A 23,636-nucleotide genomic window follows, 5' to 3' on the forward strand; every position below is an offset into this window, starting at 1 on the left:
ATTTATATTCCAATTGATTTATTTTATAATTATATGGTAAAAATGAGAAAGTAAATAATTTTTCAGTAATAATGTGCTGTGACACTTGTATTTTTATGTCTGATTTTGTAAGCAAGTAGTTTTTAAGTGAGGTGTAACTTGGGGGTATGCAAGACAAATCAAACTGCTGAACATTAGTCTGGAAAGATTGAGCGCCACTGGCAAAGGATACTCAGAATATGAAGCCAGCTGCCAGAGAATCAGCAGCACCACAAATATAGGCAGCTATTAATGAATTCAAGAAGGGAGTCAAAAGAGTAAGAAAAATGGGGAAAGCATTTAAATAAGTTTTAGAGGTTAAGATGAGAAAATACCACTGTGCCACACAATCTTAAGGACAGGGCTTTCATAAATCATTGTCTTGTTCTATCCACCTGGAACTTTTGAGACAAATAGATATACTTCACGTAACACAAGACAGGGCCAGTCTATATATTGAGGGCCCCATAATGCCCTGTGGCAGCTCAGCTCTGCAAAAAGATGGAGAAGCTGACATTGGGTGTAGGTGTTGAGACCAAAGGATAGGCTCCATTTTAGAAGGTGGGATTCTGGATTGTAATGCTGTAGTGAACACCAAGCTCTCGTTGGTCTTGTGTTAGAGTTATGTAAATTTAAATAAAAGCATTTTGTTAAATAGGTCTCCAAGAAAAAAGAAAAAGTACAGGAGGGATAGGAAAAGATAAAGCAAAGAAGTCTTTTAACATTCCCAGAGCCCACTCCAGTCTGATATTTTACAATTAAAAGTGCTTATAAATTTAATGTTCCTTCTGGCTATTGCACCTGAGTGGAATAACCACAAACAGGCGCTTTGCCAGCGATACAGATCTTTTACAAATTCCAAGGTACAGAGACTAACCAATCTTAACACAGATGAGGGTTTTTCAGTCACAAGGGAAGACAAACTACATCAAACAGATTAAAGGAGAGCCACCAGACCAAATACACCAACCCCTGAACTGATTGGGACACCGCACAAACTGAACTACATGTATGAAACAACTGTCACAGTCGTGATGTCCCAAAGAAAAATCAAAGAAATGTATACTTGAGATAAAGAGTTCCTCATGTAGCTCAAAGAGGAAGATAGGTTTAGATCCAAGGTTTAGATTTGAAGTGAGCTGGGTAGGATGGTGGAGCCAATATCTCCCCAAAATAGAAAACATAGATCTGAATTTTAGGAAAGTTGTTGATGCTCAGGGAGCATTATGAAAACATTTATTTGAACACTCAAACTCTTCTGAACTGATGAAGTTCCATAATTGGGCAAACTTAGAACTTCTTGGAGAGCACTGTAGGCCCCGTTTAGATCTTTCTAGATTCGTCTGCATTGAGATGAAATGCTTTGCTTTAATGCCAGGTCTGCTGCAGTATGAATGGAAAGACCATCACAGTCTGACTATTTCTATGGGAAAGTTCAGGGGGGCAAGAGAGAGCTCATTTCTCAAGAGAGATTTAAATTTCTCTGAATGGAGAACATCTGGCCATACTGTTACACCACAGAGCTTTTTGTTCCCTTCCAAATACTCTGGCAGCAGCTTGCAACATTTGCTATGTCATCTAATCTTCAAGACATGAGCCAGTAGAAAGTAATGTGAGGAACCCTGGGTATCATAGGGCTATCATGGTAACAATCCCACTGTAAATAGATGACAGGCAATTAATGGTATTGCTTGCATGTGTTCTATGGAGATGCCAAAAATTTAGTGTGTACGAGTGGTCCAGTTTCATTCATGGCAATTAGAACATAGCCAAAACCCCTATATCTGTATCTGATTTCAGATACTGACCTACAGCAGCAGGTATGGTGACAGCAGGGCTATCAACAAATCCTCACTGTGCTAATAACGGTAGCAATTAAAGCCCAAGCACATGTCAGTGTGCTTTTAAAGTGGGCAGGAATTATTTAGCTGGTCTTAGCAAACTGGAGATTCAATACTAGGAAAACAACAGAAGTACTGTTTTTGACGTATTAGAGGTATTAGTGGCAAATCTGCACTATTGCCTTGTTTGTTGCCGTACCAGCTCCATTAGACGTGGACTGAGACTGACTCTAGGAGTCTCCTTGTTTTGAATGATTCAGTGTCACTGAGTAAAATATGATACACATTAATAAGTGGGCAAAATTAGTTTTAACCATAGCAGTCAATCATTCTCTTTTGGCCACCACTTTAAGACGTCAGTGTGACAGATTCTTGCAATATCCTTGGAAAAAAACCTTATTAGATTAAGTGTAAGTATCTTTGGAGCCCATTGTAATAAATGCAAAGGTTACATATTATTGTGTGCATTGATCACCAAAGGAGTAAGTTGAACAATGTAGCAGACAAGAATGGTCTTTTGGGACAATACATATGAAGTGGAATTCCTGAAGAATCTCTACCGGGAGGAGAATTCAAATACCCTCTGCCAGTTATGCAAAAGCCACCTGGAGGAACGGTCCATAATATATTGAGTACCTGTTTCAGAAATCTGAAGATCAAAAACCCAAGTTGTATAAAGAAACAGGCTGAGCTGCCCAGTCACTGTGTTTGTTCTGAGCTAAAGCAGTTATGAACTTGTAATCACAGAAAAACCCCTTAGTGGGGTTTGAAGGACTGAGTCCTACCAGAGCCTCTGCTGGAGTTGGGGGAGGAAGGCAGGGCTGATCTCTAGTAAGCTTATTAGTACGTGTGTAGGTTCTCTTATTGTTTTTAATGTTTTTTCTGTAACGCTTCCACCTTAAGAATAAATGTGCTTGCTTAGAAAGAGCTGACTGGTAACTTATAACTGCTGGCATTTACGGCTGTTCATAGTCTTCAGAGAGAAAGCAAAGTGCAGATGCTGGCCTATTAGGCAGTATAGCATGCTGGGAATATCTTCCCATAGGCAAGGACCTGTGCAGCCTAGAAAAACCCTGATCAGGAAGGAGACAGAGGTGAGTCTCCACCCAAGAGAGGTGAGGGCTAAGGAGCCAAGAGCCTAGAGTGAGTCCCCTTGATGTCTCACAAAGGAGGGAAATATAGGTGCAGTTTTCCTGAAATGTGACAGTCAGCATCATCAATCTGTATTTTGTGATATTATACTTAAACAAGCACAACAAAATATGATGGTAAATTCAAATACTGCAGTGTGGAAAATACCAATTTGATTTTAAATAGTTACCATCATATAAAGGCTGACCTATCAGGCTGACCAGCCACCCACGTATATGACTCTCTCCTGTAGTGAAGTGTTATACTTTTGATCTCTGTATGTGTACTATATGAAAACTAAACATTTTCACAACAAAAACAGTGCCTTGGGCTCAGGATATTTTAAGACATTTTAATTAAAAAGTTACTGCAGCTAGTGAGAAAGATCTGCAACTAAAATCAAATGGATGCATAATATATGATATTGTCAAATATACCCTTACATTTCCCTTGGCAGAAAGGAAGGAAAATGACATAAGTCCTTAAAATGACTCTCATGTGAGGCAGAAATCCTGATCTGCAGAGATATGTCAGAGTATATCTGCTGATAAATATCTTACGCCACAAGATGGCATCAGATCTTCTGAAATCTAGGGTTGCATCCAATTTGTGGCTGCTTTAAAGATGCAATGAAAGAAATCGTAATGCCATTCAAGTAGTAGTGTGTGGCAAATCTACTTAGCAGTTAGCACATACCTGTTGGAGGTCTTATTGGAGTAAGTGCACATGCAAGTTAGGCATACGGTTTTAATACAAAAACTAGGTGCCTGGTCTTTTGAAAAACGAGGGTCCCAATATCTTAAGTGTCCCTTGACTCTGAAGTTGCAAGAAAATGGGACAGATCTCCAGCATTTGGTTTCACATTCCCTCTTTATATATTAGCACACATTTTTACTTTTCAAGTTTTCCAGTATTACAACCCTAGAATAGTCAATAGTTAGAAATTAAATCAATGCACTTGCTGAACACTGATTATGGTGCGGTAGCTGGAAATTCAAAATGATCGGTCTAAATATTGGGCCAGATCCCAACCTCCCTGTGCCTCTCTGCCAGAACAAACAGGCTGGGAAACTGACATAAATAAGCCAGCTCAGGATTCCCCCAGTGGCAAAGAGCCAAAAAGCTGGCACTACACTATGAAAAAACTCCAGTCAAAACCAGATAATCTGGGGTTTAAACACACCATGTCATGGGGCCCCTATGGCTCTTCCCCTTTAACCTTACCTCTTTGCCATGGTCCTGCCCCATCATGGAGTACCCCAGGCTCCGATCTCTTTGCTGAGAGAGTCAGGGACAGCCAATTAAACCTTTCCTGAAACCAGAGTGTACCCGGCTGGGCCCACTGTCACTTTTCTAATTCAACATAATCATCTACTGGGGTAGCATTGGCAAGGCCCTTCAGAGCAGTGGGCCTTGGAGTTAACACCCCATTTAGATATATGTGACAGTTCACATCTCAGACCTATCACTTCAGGTTGTCTGTGGATGTCATTGTAATGGTTACACTCAGGTCACTTTTTCAAAGACAGTCTATAAACTTAGCTCCTGCCCCAAAGTTCACAGAACATAAAAAATACAGTTGGTAAAGTTTCTTAGCACCATTTAGGCACATACTATATAATTAGCCCACAGGAAACTACTCTTCTATGGCTTTGTTTATGTTTCCAATAGTTCTGGCATTCAACATCCAGTATCTTTTCCACCCCAGATGCAAAACTTTATCCAGTAGGTATTATGAGTATAGAAATTACCCAACTTTTTGCCATTAATTAATAACGTCTCAATCTGCCCACACTTCAGCCATTATCACTTGCTGTAGAGAACAAATGGGGAACATAAATATGATAATGGGCTCTTCAGTCAAGCAGAGAAAGGTATAACATGATCCAATGACTGGCTGAAAGTTGAAGCTAGACAAATTCAGACTGGAAGTAAGACATCGTTTTTAACCATTGATACAATTTGCCAAGAGTCATGTTGGATTCTCTGTCACTGGCAATTTTAAAATCAAGATTAGATGTTTTTCTAAAAGATCTGCTCTAGGAATTATTCTGGGGAAGTTCTATGGCCTGTGTTATACAGGAGGTCAGACTAAATGATCACGATGATCTCTTCTGGCCTTGGAATCTATGAATAATTAAGGTTATTTTAGTGGAGACCAATTTTGATAGGCTATCTGAGCAAGAAGTGATTAGTACTAGGCAAAACTTGCTGTCAGTTCAAAATATGGCCAGTTTTGAGCTAGTCTCCCAAACTGGAAATCAGACTATTTGCAAAATTTGCAGGATTTGCTCAGCAGTCATAGGCAACTAATTTTATTTATTCCCCATCCATAAAATTCTACACCTTACAAAGGAGCTGTGAGGCTACATTAATATTTATAAAAGTGCTTTGAAATCCACAGATGGTAGGTGCTATAGAAGTTCAATAATAATATACTAACAAAGTGTTCCAACTCACAAAAACAACATACTGCAGTGTGGTGTATGCTTAATGTAGGACCAGAGCATTGTTAATGGTAGGGTTTGTTTAGAGTGAATCTGGATCAAGCAAACCCCTTACTTCCCAAAAGGTTCAGGGAAAAGTTTGTTTGTAACATGTCATTCAAACTTTCCTGATTTCAACACAAACTCTGGCAAGATCCAACAGTTTTGACTGAGTTTTACTTTGAGATTTAGTTCATTCAATTCAGAGTGACACTTGGGAGTATGAACCCACATCGATCCCACTGAATAAAAGAAGTGCGTTATACTCCTGAAACTCAGAATGACCAAGATTAGCCCAGCTCCAGTGATGACCATAATAGAGCTCATATGTCCCACTTTTACTGGGACAGTCCCTATTTTTCATGTACTGTCCTGGTGTCCTAATGTTTGGGGATGCCCTTTTCTCATATCAAAACATTTATTGATTTTATATCTACAAAATGTTTAAGATATTTTGCTACCCCAACATAAAATGTTTATATTGACCACCACTAGATAGCATGTGCATGTTTTGAGCCAACCATTATTCAAGGCCAAAAGTTGTCAGGTGACAACATTGGAATGTGCCTGATGAGTCAATAATTCTGTGTATCCGATGCAGAAAAATCCTCCTACTCTCTTCTCAGAGTCTGTCTGTCTGTCCCTCACTTCCACTCTCTATAACGGCATGTAGGGTTCAGCCTTTTTTGATCTAGTTTGCTATCCCAGACGGAGCTTTTTTAACCAAATGGAGCAGGTTAAAGAAAGGAGCTTGAATGTGGAGCAGGTGTTTATTTGCAATCCTAAAAAATGTTGCCACATACATTCCCCACTTTTTTTTAAATATGGTCAATTTATTAGAAAAAAGATGGTGAAAGCAGGTGCAAGAGATGGGCTGCATTAGAGCTACATGTTTAAAGACCAAAATGAAACCTTTTCCTGTTTTGGATGCTAAAACAGTTCATTTCCCATTTAAATGTAACATAAAGACCTAGTTTCAGCAATGTTGTGTGGTATATTACTAAGGATTTTACACTAGATCTAGAATTCCGCACAATATCTAAGTATGATTTGAAAATGCCTAAGTAAAAATGGCAGTACCATGGAAAGTTAGTTTTCATACAATTATCACCATTTTATTCCCTAAGGAATTGCCTTCAAATTAACATAATTCTTCCCTACCACGCGCTAAATGATGACAGCACTTTTGATCAGTAATCAGTTCAGTAACTGTTAGTGATTAAACTTTACCCTCCTTAGATCCCACCTTTCTGATCATCTATCGAGCATACCAATGTACACATCTAACAAATTCTTTCACAAAAACCAATGCTTACGTGCTATACCACTGACTAGATTGCTCTGAAAAATTTGTTTTTAATTCTCCCACTATTAGTTCTATCAATTAGATGAAAGTAACAGGCATTCAGTCATATAACTGTATTATTCTATCATGCTATTTGACTTCAGGTATAATGAATCTGCAACTGGATAATTTAGTTTCCATTTCTTAGCTTCTGAATTTGGTAAGTGTATTTTAACATAATAGATAACTACCTAAGATTGTGCTTATCTGCAATTTTTGATATTCTATTTTATTTAATAAAATATTTTCAGTGATGCTTTTGTTCTATGTCTCTTTTGCTTGAGTATGTTTAAAGTGCAACAAAAGCTTCAGGAAAGTGTAAGAATAATTAATTCCAAAAGGTTTGTGTCTCATCAAATGCATCAGTAGATCTGTTTAAAGTTGCTGCCAACTACTCCCTATTTCTGCAAGTGTAAAAATCTGCTGTTTGAATTAATAAGAATTTCCCTGACTTAAAACCACAGAAAATGTTTTCATTTTATTGTAGCAGAAAATAGCATTTTGATTTCTAGAAAGTTAATACAAAGCTAGTGAGTGCACTTAGTTACTGGGCATCAGACCCTGGAACACAGTTTTCTCAGCTAGTTCCCTTCTTGGCAAAGCACACACACACACACTTAGGAAAAGTTAAAAATTGCTTACCTTGAAGAAGCTCCGAAGAAAATACATTATACTTAGCATTTTTGAAGATTTAAAATGTGAGGAATTGTTCAATCCTTACAATATCCGAGGCCTGTGTGAATTCCTACACTCCTGCTGTGTCTTTAGTTACATGCTTTCTTGTTGCTATTTTGGACAGTCTTAGTACAAGAGAAGCATATGAGCCATGCCAGGAGCTTATGCTAAGGAGTTGCATAACAATTAGGGCTTATCTGTGCTGTGATGTACAGTACAGCAATGCAAACAGGTTTGTTCACAGTTTACTGGATCCAGAGCATTTCTTCTAGGCATGCTCAAAGAGATGCCATTGTATTTGCTAAAGAAACTAAAGCAAGAATTGCAAGTTGTAAGCTCTCTAAAAGACCTGGTAACCAGTGAAAATGGAAAGCACAGCACATGTTCACTTACATTCCCTCCAGCTTCTGTTTTTGCCAACAGCAATCTCAGTTAATGAGTATTAAACTTACTACAGTCATTTAAAAGGGGAGAAGACAACAGTATGAGCCCTCTGTCTATCCCTGTGAAGACAACTGGCAGGAATGTTGCATTTTGCAGTTCAGTATTGTAGGATAAATACAAATTCAGTTTATGTTAATTCTTTTTTCTCCCATACATTATGAGATTATCTAGGCTTTATTAACATGCAGTGCCAATAAAGTGATGCTAGTTATGCCTTTGTAGTAAAGGATCTGTCTGCATTTTGTTGCGAGAGTTAGAGGTTTACAATTTACTCAGAAATAAAGAAGGTATATAACTGAGGCTGCAGCTGCCTGAGGGAGGTTAGTGGGCTGTCCCACCCCCAAGGTCCTATCCCAGGGAGTGGAGTGGGGAGCGGGCCAGGTATGTGTATGTATCTGTCTCTCACCACATGGCACTGGCTTCCTGCCTGGCCCAACCCAAGATAGGGATCAGGGCTCAGCTTGCTCTATGCTCAGCTCTGGCCCAGGCCACTGCTGCTGCTTCCTGTGCAGCCAACCCATAGTGCAACGCTGACAACATATGGCGATTAGGAACTCCAGTCCGGCACACCCCGCAACAGCCCCGGCAGACCCAGGGGAAAGCCAGAAACACTGGCTATGCTGAGACTGGGATCCACCACTTGGAACACGACCAGTTGCATGAGGGGGCCTTGCCTCAGCAGGGCATCCCTCACAGTATTGGGCTAATTTCATGATTTCCATGCAGTCCGTGAAATTGTGGTTTACACAGGACCTTATGTATAATGTCTCAGAATGAGAGCGCCGATATATTATTTCAATCATCAGGCACCGGTACCAGCCGCCTAAATCTGTTTTTCATTAACTATAGCTGGTGTTGAGTAGTTCAGCCATTCAAAAGTCCATATCAATAAACCCTTTACAACAAGGAATGTATTCTGTCTCAGCCCACAATGTATGTGCATCTCTGTGCACTCACTCACCTAGACTGCATCACCTGTACTGTACCCCTTAACCCATCTCCCCCAGACTAATTCTAAACTTCCAAACCCATGAGCAGCTTCATAGAGCCACAACAACATTTTTTTTAAACTGAACTGCTAGATCTATGTTTTGATAACTGTGGTAATGGACACATATAAGTATCTGATTTGGGTCTGTCCCTTTTAGCCATTTACACGCTCACTCTTTTTGCACATGCAATTGTAACAGCACAAGAAATTTAGGATCGTGACTGTTCATGTCACTACACACCTAACTTAATAGCAACCAGCCCAGCAATTTGGTTTGAGTTTTATCATAAACCTGCAAATGCAGTACAGGCTGTGGTTGAAACTGCAGAGTGTGCACTCATTACCAAGTGACAGCTTTACTTTAATAAAGTTGCCTTCTTAGTTCTTGCAATTTCATAAAAAGCCTCACATTTTGTTGTTTTTTCTTGAAGCCTCAGCTCCTGGAGTCATGAACCTCAGCTTTCATATTTTTAAAAAAAGTAAATTTCTAGCTCTCATGTTTGTGGAAAATAGCTAAAAATATGACCCCAAAGAGGCTCAATCCAGAAGGCAACTAAAAACCTAAAGCCTATATTTAAAAATTTCAGTTTTGAGACCTGAGTCATGCTTATTAAATATTTGTGGTTGGCAATATTGATGTTTTGATTATTTTAAATTTTTTTAAAAAGTGTTCTAAAGAGTTACCACAATGCTTTTGGATTCTATTTTCCTACTTATTGAAGACATTGCATGTAGACTTATTTCTCCTGGCTGACCGTCATTGATTAATTGATCCCATAGGTCATGTGTTTTCAAGATTCAGGCCAGAGCATTTTTTAACAAAAGTTCTGACATCAGGCTGTTTGAATTGAGGACGGAAGTGCCCTTTAAAATATAGTTCACAGATTTAAAATTCCAGGCTGAGGCTGTCCTTAACTTATTCTGTCGTCTGCATCAAGTATTCTTTCATAGGCTGAAATGCCAAAATGCTAACAATGGATTATTAGCCTTAACCAAGTTCCTTTTGTAAACTTGGTATTTTTGCTTAGATACTATTACACTTTTGGGATTTGTGCATTTTATTCTGTTTCACAAAAAAGATGTACAAATTGTGACATTCCCCTAATCTTGTAATACTTTAAAAGAGCACCATATTTTGAGTCATATACTGCTGCCCAAAATTTAAGAGATTTACGAGAAAGATTCTAGCTAGTCAGACCTTTGCATGTCTCTCTCAACATACCATTATAGAGTTATATTAATCTTCTTACTTTCCTTGGAAATACAGATGCACTGTCTATGAATAGACCTAACAGTCTTGATGAGAATCTGCCACCTGAATTAAACTGACTTACATTATGAGCAAAATCCAGTCTACACAATCTCCTCTTCCCTTCATTCTACATCCCAAGATACAGGAGTTACCCTAGAAATCTCCCTCTTAGGTAAACATTCCTTTCAAAATTGCTGTGATCCGTTTTTACACTGATCTGATTCTGATGTTTCCGTTAATTTAACGGTGATTTTTATTCTCTTTTGAGCCAATAAAATACATTTATTGCCCAGTTACACGTGGAAAGCCACTGCTAATGGGGAATTTTTTCATGTATTCTGCTCACGATAACAGGTAGCCTTTTTAAAATCACAAAGGAGAATGGCTGTTGAAATGAGCAACTGTATCACAGAAAAACAATTCACAAGATGGTCATTTGGCATTTTAAACCCAAATTCAGCATTTTACAGCACTTAGAAGAAGACATGGACCCTAACCCAATGACCTTGCAGTTTAGAAGATTAGACAACACTATACACCTGCTCCAAAAACTTCCAACTTGTGTCTAAAGTTAGGCACCTACATCTAACTAGATACCTCAGCTGGGATTTTCAATGGGAATTAGGCACCCACTCTCATGGAAACCCCAGACCTACTGTGGAGGAAGAATTTTTATGGCCCTAATTATTATTATTGCCACTTTACTATGATTAGTTTAATACCACTAGCTTTTAAGGAGATTTTAAAATAAATATTTCTAACAAAGGAGAAGGTGAGGAAACAGTCTGCTGGTGTCATTCCAGTCTTATGGCGTCAAGGGAGGACTCATACTATCTCATGAGCTATGCATACTGGGGAAGTAAAGGGGGGAAATGGGGAAATGCCCTAACTCCTTACTTTTTGTGCAGGTGTCGTGCACCCCTGAGGCCCCTGGAGAAAGCAATCTCTGCACTTCCAAGAGCAGGGACTGCAGTTGTGGATGGTACCCAGGCAGGCAGTGTGGCCATGAGGCATAAGAATTCTTAGCTCTCCCCTCTCCCCTCAGAATCTACTGCTTAGACATTTTGTTATTGTCTCTGTGTCGGTAAAGCCGTTCCAAACCATTAGGACAAGAGACAGTTAATGAGGAACATGCACTTCCAGTCTCCTGAGCTTTGACCTGTGCAGCCTTAATGTTCTCTTCATAGGGTCTGACACAAAAGCCTTTGAAATCACTAGAAAGACTTCCATTGACTTCAGTGCACTTTGGATCTCCCATAGTTTTTTGTATGAAAATACAGAAGGCAGGGGTTGGAACTGAAAAAACCCACAAAGTTCTACAGTTCTAACAATGGGGACTTTAAGTAGTCACCCACACGGGCCAGGGACTGAGTGACACTAGACCACTGCAGCACACCCAACTGCACTGGCTCAGCAGGATGGACAAGGCAACCTCCTAGGATTTCTAATCTAATTTCTATGATCATATAAGCCATTTTCATTTTGTTAGTAGTTGTACATTCACCCTGAGGCCATTCAGTCAGTTCCTATTATCACAAAAGGTAACTCTTTATGCAATCCAACATGTTGGTTCAAGCACTTAAAGGCACTATGAATGTACCTTCTGCAATTTCAGCAATGAAGTTTGCCATCTGCAAAGTGTCACAGATTCTGGAGATTATAACTGGAAACAGTCATGTTGGAATGGAGAGAATTATTTCTATCTGCACCTTCCCTCACAATCTCCATCCTTTGGTGCTTGTAGTGCCTCCTCAGCCCAATTACATTGCTTCCATCAGACAGGTCCCTATGTCAGTGAGTAATGACTAATGCGGCTCTTTGACAACTCGAGTGTGGCTCACGGAGCCTCCCAAATTCCCCTACCCCCACACCATTCTCCGCCTACCAGCCAGGGAAGGGGGAGGGGTCTCAAGGCTTCTGCCCTGTGGTGAGAAAGGAGCTCTCAGAGCTTGCCCTGTGGGAGGTGCCTTCCAGGATTTGGGGCTTCAGTGGAAACCCTGGGAGGTGCCTCCCATGGGATGAAAGCCCTGAGACCCCCCTCCCCACCACAGGGCAGAAGCCCCAAGCCCTGGAAGGTGCCTCCTTTGGGGTTATACCCCAAAACGCCCCTCCTCATCACAGGACAGAACACTTACGACCAGGATGGAGATCCACAAGGCCTCTAGCTCTAGCAGTAATTAGCTGTGAAACAGTAAGTAGTATGTTAATATTTTTTAAAATACCTGTGCAAAGGTTGTGCATGTCTTGCAACTCTCCAACTTCTCAAGGTTATCATATGTGGCTCTGAGAGTCAGTAAGTTTGGCCACCCCTGACATATACCCTTCCTTCAGGGAAGAGTAGGCTTGAGCCCAGTCTATGGTTTGAAAAAAAGCTCAAGCAACTTGGGACCCAAATTTTGGTGTTCTAGTTCAACAGAGAGAGATTACAATTGTTTTAGAAAATATTGCGCTTATTTGTTAGTTTAAAAATCCCATACAGTATGCAGCTACTGCATTTGCAACAATAAATAATTACTTTTATCTTTAAACACAACTGATCTAGATTAGTGTCAGTAATATAACAGCAAACAGCAATTTTAACAAGTTTGAGTTATCATGCACTTGAAGGTGTAGAGCCTGTGTCAACACACATGATTGTCTCTATATAGGCACCAAGGAGGAGATGTAGATCCCCACATGACATGGAAGGGATGACTAGAAAAGCCTGGAGACAGTCATGTTCTAAGGAGCACACAAACATTTGTCTCCTGAATCAGAGTTAAAAGTTTTGTTTTGGGCGTTGGTGCCCCTGAGCTACCAGTTGAAATCCTTCATTCAGAACCGCGTTTGCAGTGATGAGACATTATTTAAGCAGTTATATGAGACTGTACAGATTGTGCGATGGGACTTGCTAACTGGTTTGTTTTTCTACCTTACAAACTGCTAAACCGCAAAGCCATGAAGGAGAACTCCATCCCGCTCTCCAGAACCAGTCAGTTTGCCTTAGACCACAGATCAGACAGGAATCTAGCACTGAACAAGTCTGAACAAACAATGCATTTTAACTTGTATTCCATTCCAAAGAGAAAAGGATGATGAATCTAAAAAAACAAATCCTGTTCTTTGAGATTCGTTTCCATTATATTTGAGATGTGTTTAACAGTTGAGAAAAGCACATCCTTTAAGACTAGCAGATGCCCACTAATACAATGACAATTCTGTACTGTGTTCTGCTTTAAACTGCCTGAGAACAGTCAAACTCATTCTTGACTTGGGCAGCACTATGTTTGTCTATGGCCACATTTCTTAAAGAGGAATGTCATTCAGGATTACACCAGACCTTCCCAGCCCCACTGCCTTTATTTTACTACTCAGTTCTTGTCAGGAAGCAGCTGGGAAAAGGTTATTCCATGTGGATTCCCTATCTGTTAGATCCCTGCAGGTAGATGTACTACTTCAACTGAAGTAAATGCATACAGTGCAAAACAAATAAACCAGCCAGCTCAGAATTTCCTTTGCCTTGAGGAAAACTCTGCTGGCATAAAGCTGGCCGAAGCAGCATAGCCATGTCCTATGCCAGCCATCCCTTCCACTTCTAAGTTACACTCTCATATCAGGTGCATAGCCAGTGCACAGACAAGGCAATGGAGAGCAGAGCAGAGAACAGCTTTTCTATTCCAGTCCTCCACTGGCATAAGGTCATTTAGGGACCTTAAACCAGCATCATGAAGTTACAGATGCACCTCAGCAGCTATAGATTAAGTAAGAGCAGGGCGGTATGGAATCAGGAATCACAATCAACTTTAATGCTTCCCCAACCCATTTCTGAATCTGCACTCTGCTCAGGCACAGCTGAGAATCCAGTCCACTAGCCATTATGAACCCTGGTCTATGGCCTCTTTCTACACCCTGCATTCCCTGACCCACAAGACATTGCTTCAAATTTATTCTGAGAAGCAGCATAGAATGCACAAGAGCGTCAAAACCTGCAGCAGGGGGAGGAGCACATGGCATATTTTGCTGCATCAATGCTTGAATCACTGCCCCAGATGCCACATTGCTTCACTAAGTCAAAGAACATGAGCAGTCACCAATACAATCCAATGTTGTGCATTTGCAACCTGTCATGTTTGGTCGGGAGATTAAACTAAATGCAGCTTTAATCAATGTTTAAAATGAGACATTAATTTGATCTGAGGTCAGAGCCCTTGTATGAGCCATAGGATTCAGGATATTTACTGAGCACTGACCAGACAGCCCCCAAGGTGTTTACCATCTAAGAGTCTGATTCTATTGAAACCAATGGTAAGAGCCCCTTTGGCGTCAATGGCAGTACAAATCTAACCCTGCTCAAAATCAGGCACAGTTCAGATATGTGATGCCGATAGGATGATGGTCAAAACTTTCAAGATGCATGATATTTATATCCATTTTTCTAATCTCGGAGTTACAAGGCATTGTAGAAGCAGAGCATTCAAGAAGGGCTTTGACTGGAAAAGGAAATTATTTTGTTGCCAATGAGAGAGAAAGAGTTCCAGACATAAGGCGTGTCCACACACAAGTCAGGAGGTATGGATAAACTGCCACAAACTCTTGGCTCACTCTGTGATGAGCTCTTGTGGCACCTCTTGAAAAATTCTGCTAAAAGCAGTTGAAGTTGCAAGGTAAACCAGTGTTTGAGACAGAGCCAGTTCTTCAGTCACTAACTACTTCACAGCAGAGAAATAAGTAAGACATTTGTATTCTAGGAGCAAATAAGCCCATGCTTGATCCATGGCAGCTGTTTTGCTACCCTAGAGAGCTTTCAACCACTCAAGACCAAAACGGAGGACACACTGGCCAGACTAAAAATAGTAGTGAAGGATGTGGGATTCAATGTGTAGCAGAAATAGTCTGATTGTATATATGTCATACAATATATATAACATTTCTGTCATATATTGTTACACACTTGAAATTTTACACATGGACTAAGCCCACTAGCCAGCAGCCACACACAACCCAAAGTCACAGACTCTTTGGCATATGTAGATTGTGTCTAAAAAAATAACAGAAGTGTACTTATTTGCCTTCCTTCTCCCCCACCTTCCTGGTTTAGCTGCAGTCTTTCCTGTAGGAAAATGTGACCTGCTTTTTCCTACACTGTCTTCAATGTCTTCTCTCTCTCCCTTCTTGTATCTTCTTTTCCATGTACACTGATTTGTCTGCACTCTTCCCTGTATTTTACATTTCTCACTTCTCCATGTCACCTTTGGCTCCTCTTACTCATGTGGGTGCGCCTCAGAGTTTTGAGCCACAGTCCAGCAAGCAACACACCTTATGGGAAAGGACTCAATAGCCTGTTCACTTTTGACTGAGGATCCCAAGCAGGGTTGGACTCCAGTCATCTTTCCTTCACTGCCTCTTAGAGACCGAGGTCTGTTCTACCCTACAGAGTTAAGTCGACACAAGGCAGTTTATGTCAACTTAACTATGGAAGTGTCTATACTTAAATTTCACTCCCACCAACGTAACTGCCCCTCTACATCGACTTAATCACTCCACCTCCATGACTGGCATAGAGTCAAGGTAGATGCTTATGTCAACTGTTACTGGCTTTCAGGAGCTGTCCCACAATGCCCCATACTGACAGTACAATCGATACAAGCACTCCTGGTGAGGACATGCACCACCGTCACAAGGAGCAAATGTAGATATGCACAAGTGATGTAATTACTGTGGCGGCTGCGTGCTGACGTAAGTTAGATCAACTTAATTTTGTAGTGTAGACATGGTCTAAACTTTTTACCTCTCCAGGAAATCCCCCAAACAATCAAGACTCAAATGACGAAATAGATTAAGCATAGAGAGAAATCAGATTAAAATAAGAAATGATGTACAACTTCTTTAGAAGGGCACTTGGCAAAGGTTTAAGTATTGTAAACGCTCATTGACTGAATAGCAATACCTCAGGCAGAAATTGTTGAAAGCACTGTACAGTACGAACTCAAATATTTAAAAATCCTGATTTAGGTAATAAAGGAAATTTGATCTAATAATTCTCTTTCCTCCCACCTCATTCATCTATATCAGAATAATACAATACACACAATTCAGCAAAATTGCAGCGTGGGCAAAGGTGATGCCTAGCAGTGGAATAGCAGGGGCTGCTACAGGTTGACACTGAGGTGCATAGGGAGGGGGAAGATTGCAGAGTTCCTCCCCACATCATGCCATTCTCTAGTCCATTTCATGAGCAGTATATTCAAGAAAAAATTAACACATTTTTAAAGTTTAATAAAAACAAGGCCTTAGTAGTGTGAGAATTAAACTGAACAAATGTAGTTACAGCTGCAGAACTGATACTTTTTAGAGACCATCTCTTGGGATCTCTGCTTCAAGCACCAAAAACTCATGCTATTTATGTCTTGGCTGTTCCAATTCATTGTCATATATTTACTATGTGTTTCAAGGATTAACTATGTGTCTATTGACTGCAGCTGGAATCATTTAATTTAACAGCTAAGAATTCAGCCTCAGCCAATGATTAGCGCCAGAAGATTTACCACACTGATGCTACACATGAGGGACTCATTTAGTATTAAAGAGGTACCTCAGTGGTTGACTTTCTGCACACTCTGTCCTCTGTGTGCATATTCATTTGAGTGATAATGCAAGTATTCATTTAAGTGAGTGATTAACAGTGTAATTACCTGTATACAACTGTAAAAGGAGGATGTGACAGTGCACGTGGAGTGTGAATAACAGATTTGTAGTTGTGTATAAGGGGAGGAGCCAATAACTGAAACTATGCAAGTAATGATATATCCAGATCTTTTGTTCCACCAGGAATTTTACTCTTCCTCCATCTCCTCATTGCAACATTGCCATGGAAGGTTAATCTTTGCAAAATTGACCACTTCTTTTATAGCACATATTAAATCAAACATCCAGAGCTCTCTTGAGCCTTTATGACACTTGCCTCCATCCAAAGAAGGCCCAATTTCAATGCTAACCTCTTCACCAGCTCTTAGAGTTACTAACTCATGTAGTCTTTGCACTCTGATGAGAGAAATAGTTTAATGATGACGCTCTCTGCGCTGCAGCTGAGGCCTACTCCATGCCCCCTCTCACGTACCGGAGTCACAATGGAGTCCTATGAATTAACTTGGAGAAGCACAGTCTGAGTGCTTATAGATCCCAGAGTTTTATTATGAGCTGCAAGCTAATGAAAACATCTCTGCGCATTTTTGGATAGAACTCACACAGCCAGAACCACTCAAGAGCTCTTGCTGCTCGTATTTCAGACCAAGTTCATCCTGGTGCCAAAACTATCATAGTATGCTAAAACTTTTGCACTAAGCTGAATATTAGGCCCTTCCTGTATTCAGATATGTGCTTTACCAGAAGCAGTCTTGTTATCCAGTAGCAGTGCCAGAACAAGTGTCTTCATAGAATAATCTATCACAATACATGAAGTTTGCCTTTTTTTGCTTCCCTCTATCGACTGCTACTTGCATTTTGCTCAGATAATAAATTATTTTACAGCTACCTGCTGAAATACTGCTATTTAATGAATTAGCAATAACCATATTTTAAGAGCAACCAGTTTTTAATTTGAACAACAGACAATAGCAGGGAAATTATTTGAAAAAAAATATTACAGAACTTTACTTATGGGAAGCTAGATGGCTCAGATAACGGTTAATGGAAAACACACTTTCAAATCTTCTGTCTTGATCATTAGCTCAGATCTACCCTGGTTGATAGAGTCTGAAGTAGTTATAAACAGGCACTTGCACTGGCTAAAAGGCACCAAGGTAAAAAAGAGAGATGACGAGGAAACGAAAAATTGACCCCCCTTGAGCAACAAGTGGAATTCATTAATCTCCTAGACTTTTGTAATGTTGACTTTTAGGTGTCTTTTTTTTAAGTTTAGGAGGCAGTGTTAAGTTTGGGTAGACAGAGAAACAGTGTGTGCTATATGAAATCCCATTATTCTCAAAGACTCTTCACAATAAATATCACATGGTAAGCTCATGATAGATTCACAGGCCTCAGGTATCCAGTGTAGTGATAGTTCAGCTATTTTACCATGGGCCAAATCCCTTCCTTGCTCCAAGTTTGAGTGAACAGGCTGTGATGGGCAGAATGCCACCCACAGAAATGCCCTGTGAAGGGCAGAATCCTACCCTCAGTCAGCTACAACCTTCTTAAAAGAGAAGGTTAGCAAATAGATTTGCAATCCACTGACTACAACCCTAACCAATCTCCAGTAATTTTCCACACTATCCTGGATGGAGCCCAGCTCTATGGCACAGAGAGCCAAAACCATTGGTATTGGCCTCCTGCATCCTACCCCTTCCTATGTATGGAAGCGCTGCCCATGTTTTACTCCCTGTCTATTGGGACCTTAGTACCCACAGAGCAGGAGACCAGACTTGTTTATGTGCACTAAAATATTTCATATACTGTAATAATCGGACTGACCACCACGCCAATCCAGGTCTGAGAGGCTCTAAGCTTCACTCCCTTTAAGTATTGCATATCCAAGAGGGGTTACCTTCAGTTCTTGGGTATAGACAAGTCTTAGTTCTATATTCCAGAGGTAGAAGGCAACTGCAATACTGGAGAAGTTACCAACTAATATGCTTGTGTCCTGTTGGAAATGGAAGCAATGGGAGCTCAAGCAATTATGCTATACAAGCCAACCACAATGTCATCACTGCAATACACTGATAGTCACTGCTGGTGTTCTTTACAGGATCATCATTCAAAGGGGTTCTGATACATACAATCATGGTATAATAAGGTATCACATACATGGTATAATATGAAACAAAGAAACAGGGTAATGAAATCTATTCAAGATGGTAACATAGAATAGCCTGTACACAAAGCATTCAATAAGGAGTTCATGAGCAATCCCAAGCAACTAAAAGCTTCCCTGGTGACTTACACAATATTTGTTTTGTAACATCTTTATACTTATTCAAGACCCTCTTTTTCTGCAGATGCAGTGTAATGAAGAGTTTAATGCATATAAGACGTACATCTTGGAAGCATAAACCAAAACAGTGTCCAAGGACAAAAAAGTGACTATATTGATATAGTTAGGTCCACTTTAATTCACAAAAGCAAGAAAATTCAGAATAAGGTTAAAGAACTGGAAAGATACAGATTAAAAAACACATTCCATTTTTTCCCTACAAGAGACTTCATTTTTTGGCCTCCAGGAAAAGGCTGAATAATTTCATTGTAATCTCATGACATTCCCACAGCAAGTTTTAATGACATGAAATGGAAAATCTGAGCGATGTGGACATGAGACAAGAAACAATATTGTTAAAATTATGTCTCTAGTCAGTGAAACTGGATATGGATAATCCAAGTTATGGAACAAGCCAGGGAAGCTGAAAATTACCTTTGAATATTTAACACCAGGGCTACATTTTAAAAACAATCATCACTGAGCCCAGAGCCTAATGCTAGAAAGAGTAGGTTTCAGGGTTCCCAGTGGAAAGGCCAAAAAAGCAGCAGTCTTCTGGGAAAAGCAGTAGATTTAGCAATTCTGAGTTCTAGAGATGGGTCAAGTTTGGGAAGATTTGTTTTATTAGATCTCCCTATTACTTGAATGTCTTAGATTTCCTTGACAGCCATGAGAAATAAATTAAAATACTCTTATATACAAGGGTTAAATCTTCAACTGTGTGTATACATTGTTATGCACAGTTTGGCATGTATGTACACGGTTGTATTTGCACACAAGATGAATGTGCTAGTCAAGTTAACATATATCAATATGTAACCAGAAAGACACTTTCATTGTGTTTACTGCTCCTTTCCACTCCACTTAACCAATCTTACAAAAGCACTCTGGATAAGAAGGAAGGTGGGCAATGAGGGTGAAGCCTGGCCAAAAGGTGGGACAGGAATGATAACTGGAAGCATTTCACGGGGCCCATAATCAGAACACTGAGCACCAACAGGAGCATTTGCTCCAGCATTCTTACCTTAGTGGGGATCACTGTGCAGTAATCCTTGCTCTCTGAATCAATTCTTTTATCCTAAAATTAGAGGGGAAAAGATTGCTTCAGCAACAACAGAAACATCTCAAAAGACTCCACAGACAATCAAATCCTCCTTGCAAAAACTCTGTTTATTTAAATTGTCCTAATATATTAGAATATAACTCCAGGATCAAAGTAAGTGACTTGGTCAAAGTGCAGTAATGCCTGGAGAATAAAATGGCTCTGGATTAAGGACAATTCATTCACTCTTCATAGGGATGGGAGCCTAGTTTTATTGTTTAGTAGAGAACAAAGTATAAGCAGTAGCCAAACATTTCAAACATAAATGTCTACAGATAGGCTCCTACATCCGCATGGAGGCACCTAAATAAAAGAGGCATGATGGCTCAGCACTCATTTAGATATCTTAATATGACTTTAAGAGTCTACGTTTATGCACTCATTTGAAAATTTGGACCAGAACTCACAGCCTTTTTAACATTTGAAATGTGACTTTTTGATTTATTCTTTTGCAATGTCAGAAATATCAAGTACTGACTTTTTGCTGGATGGCCTTGCAATGATCTTTGGAGGACCGGAACACTGGACTCCCACATAAGATATGACCTTATCACATAAGATATGACCTTATCTGCAGATTATTTGTCAGGTGGAGAAAGTAAACTGAAGCACAATTTAGCCTTGTGAAACATTACTATTTAAGTCCTCCAAAAATCTTGCTAAAGTTCTCCAGCAGGGAAAGGACCCATCATCTCTCATGTTAAAAGCAAGCAGAAAAGATTATTTTTATTTTGAAGGAAACATTCCAGACTCTTCATAAAGAAGCAAGTTAGGCTTTCAGCTGGGAGTCTTGTTTTGCATGAGCACTAGTTTATTTTAGCACCTCTATTTTCAGTGAACATACAGGGTAACTTAATATCCAATGGTTTTAAGTAATACTGTTCTTTCAAAAAGGAAATATTTGAGACCGGTGTAGCCCTTCTAACTTTTCTGAAGCAAGCTTCTACAGTATATTGCCTAATGCTGTAATTACGAGAACACACAGAACTTATGTATCTGCAGCCTGAAATTGCAGGAGTTCAGTAAAATATTTAATATTTAAACTGCCAGAAATTATTCATGCTTTTTGAATTTCACTACCATGAAGAGGCTGCATATTAATCACCTTTAATTGCTATGTGCTGAAAGAGGACATGACCTGGCAAACAGGCAACCTACAGTAAATAGTTAGTGTACTTTGCTTTGAGTCTTAACTAGCATTGTTAATAGGTTTATATTTCATTTTTAATTGTGTTCTAAATTGGGCTTCCTCTCGACATAAACCTCCCCCTAAGAAACACACACAGAACTACAACTGAGCAGGGAGATAGTGCCCACTGAATAGCTCCTGATAAACAATTCAATTTGATTCATAAGATGATTCGGTTTCAACTAGAGAAGAAGCATTTTTAATAAGGCTAAGTGATTTGTGAGGTCAAGGAAGTATAGGTTTCGGGAGGAGAAAACTCTGATCCTTCTGGAAAACAGATCTTCACTAGCCAGCTGATAACAGAACCTCAGCTGTTCTGCTTATTTCTTTGTAACTTTGTTTGTACAGTTGATTTATTTTGAATAAGAAAAAGGTAAGGATGATGTGATTATTGAAACAAGAAGACTTATAAATTCATCATTAAAAAAGCTTGCTTAAACCCTTTTTCTCTTCTGCCCAGAATCTTGCAGAGAACTGAAGAATCAGTGGGCTTTAAAAGAACAAGAGTTAGTCAGGGAAGTGCCTGTTCAGAAGGACAGCAGATCTGAGAGATCAGGTTAGCAAGCAGGGATAGTCCCCCAGACAGTCTCTCAAGGAACTCAGCAGGAGTGAAGGAGAGCAGGTAGCAACTGTGAGGAGGGGAGGTGAAGGAGTCAGAATTGAAGGAAAATTCAGAGCTAGCAACGGAGATCACACTATTAACAGATGGCTCAAAGAGAAGGGTGGGCCATTGGTTAGAGTGCCACCCTCAACCTCAAAAGACCCAACTTCAATCCTATCCTTTGTTAGATTTCTTAAATCACTTAACCTCTATGCTGCAGTTCCTCGTCTGTAAAATAGAGAGAATAGCACTTCCCTGCCTCATAGGGATGTTGGATGGGTAAATACATCAAAGATTTTGATGTGCTCAGATTCTATGGCAATGGGGGCCATATGGGCTATGTCCACACAGTGAGCCACAGCAAGTCTCAGAGCCTGGGATGACAGACTTGGGCGATGGTGCTAAAGACTATATAGCTGTGTAGACATTGTGGCTTGGGTGGAGTGCAGGTTTGGCAGCCTAGAGCAACAACATCCACACAGCTATTTTTAGCACAGTAGCATGAGCCCCATCAAACTGAGTCTGTTGACTCTGAGACACGCTACCGCTCACTGTGTAGATGTACCCAGTAGTACCTATGAGAGACAAAAGGAAAGGGGTCTCTGGGAACATTACTAGCACTATTCTATTAGTGATGTATACCAAGTCTGTTTGTGATAAACCTAGCTAATTAATGTAACAACAAGCTAATACATCAGCTATCAAACAAGTGTATTTATGAACCTGATTTTCTGCAACTGCAAAGGTTTGTACAATTGCTTTACACAGGAGCAATTCCATTAATCTAGCATTTAAACTAAAATGAAAGCAGGTCTAATTGGTACTTTGATATTAGTAACCACCATTACCTGCCAACAACTCACAGTTGTGCAGACTTATACACAGCCACCCAATTACCTATCCTCTGAGCCTTAAATGCTATATTTTTATAGGGCCTTCTCCTATGAGGGGCTGAGCACCTTTAATTTGCATCATCTTCAAATGATCATTACACTGCATTTTGGTATATTGCATTTGAAAATTAGTAAGTGGTCACATCAAAACTATCAAACTTCAAAGATTATGATAATGCATATGAATAATGGGTAAATTAGGATTGTATGTTTAATCTTAATACTGGCTGATTTTGAAAGAATGTTTACAATCAAAATTTAGCTTTGCATTAAATTTCCTAAAAGTCCTGATAGGGATTGTAAATTAGTTGATCAGATGCCTCCTGAACCCAGCTCTGAGCCATCTTGAAAAAACAGCAGATTTTCATGCAAAGCCTATAACCCTCGTGAGGTGAAAACCTCTCTTCTTTTTAAACTCTGCAAGAACACAGTTTAAGACCCCAGTTTTGTAATGAGCTCCATATGGGCAGACCCCTGCGCACACAGCCCTCTGACTTCACTATGAATGAAAATAAATTACCAACTTAAAACATAAGGAAATTCCCCCACCTGAAATTGACTCAGCACCTGGGTGTGAAGCTTTGGGTTCTTAGAATTAGTCTCCTCTTCTGTCCCTCTAGCAGTCCTTCTTGCAGCACTTCCTCTGAGCAGCTGTACAAGGAGAAAGCCAAGATGAAGTTAACCCTTTGGGTGCCATAGACACACCAGTGCTACTGCACCC

At 39.9% G+C, this 23,636-nt stretch overlaps 1 protein-coding gene across 1 annotated transcript in view; it reads right to left on the reverse strand.

Moving 5' to 3' along the window:
• LOC137147107 (uncharacterized) overlaps positions 1-23,636 on the reverse strand; it is a 280,155-nt gene that overhangs the window by 224,918 nt on the left and 31,601 nt on the right. The window contains 2 exon segments of the mRNA XM_067538874.1: positions 20,155-20,208; positions 23,483-23,566. The gene's annotated coding sequence lies outside the window, so the exon portion shown is untranslated.

Source organism: Emydura macquarii, unplaced genomic scaffold (assembly GCF_026122565.2).
Source record: "Emydura macquarii macquarii isolate MOO-44397 ecotype Brisbane River unplaced genomic scaffold, CSIRO-AGI_Emac_v2 contig_499, whole genome shotgun sequence".
NCBI classification, from domain to species: domain Eukaryota; kingdom Metazoa; phylum Chordata; order Testudines; family Chelidae; genus Emydura; species Emydura macquarii.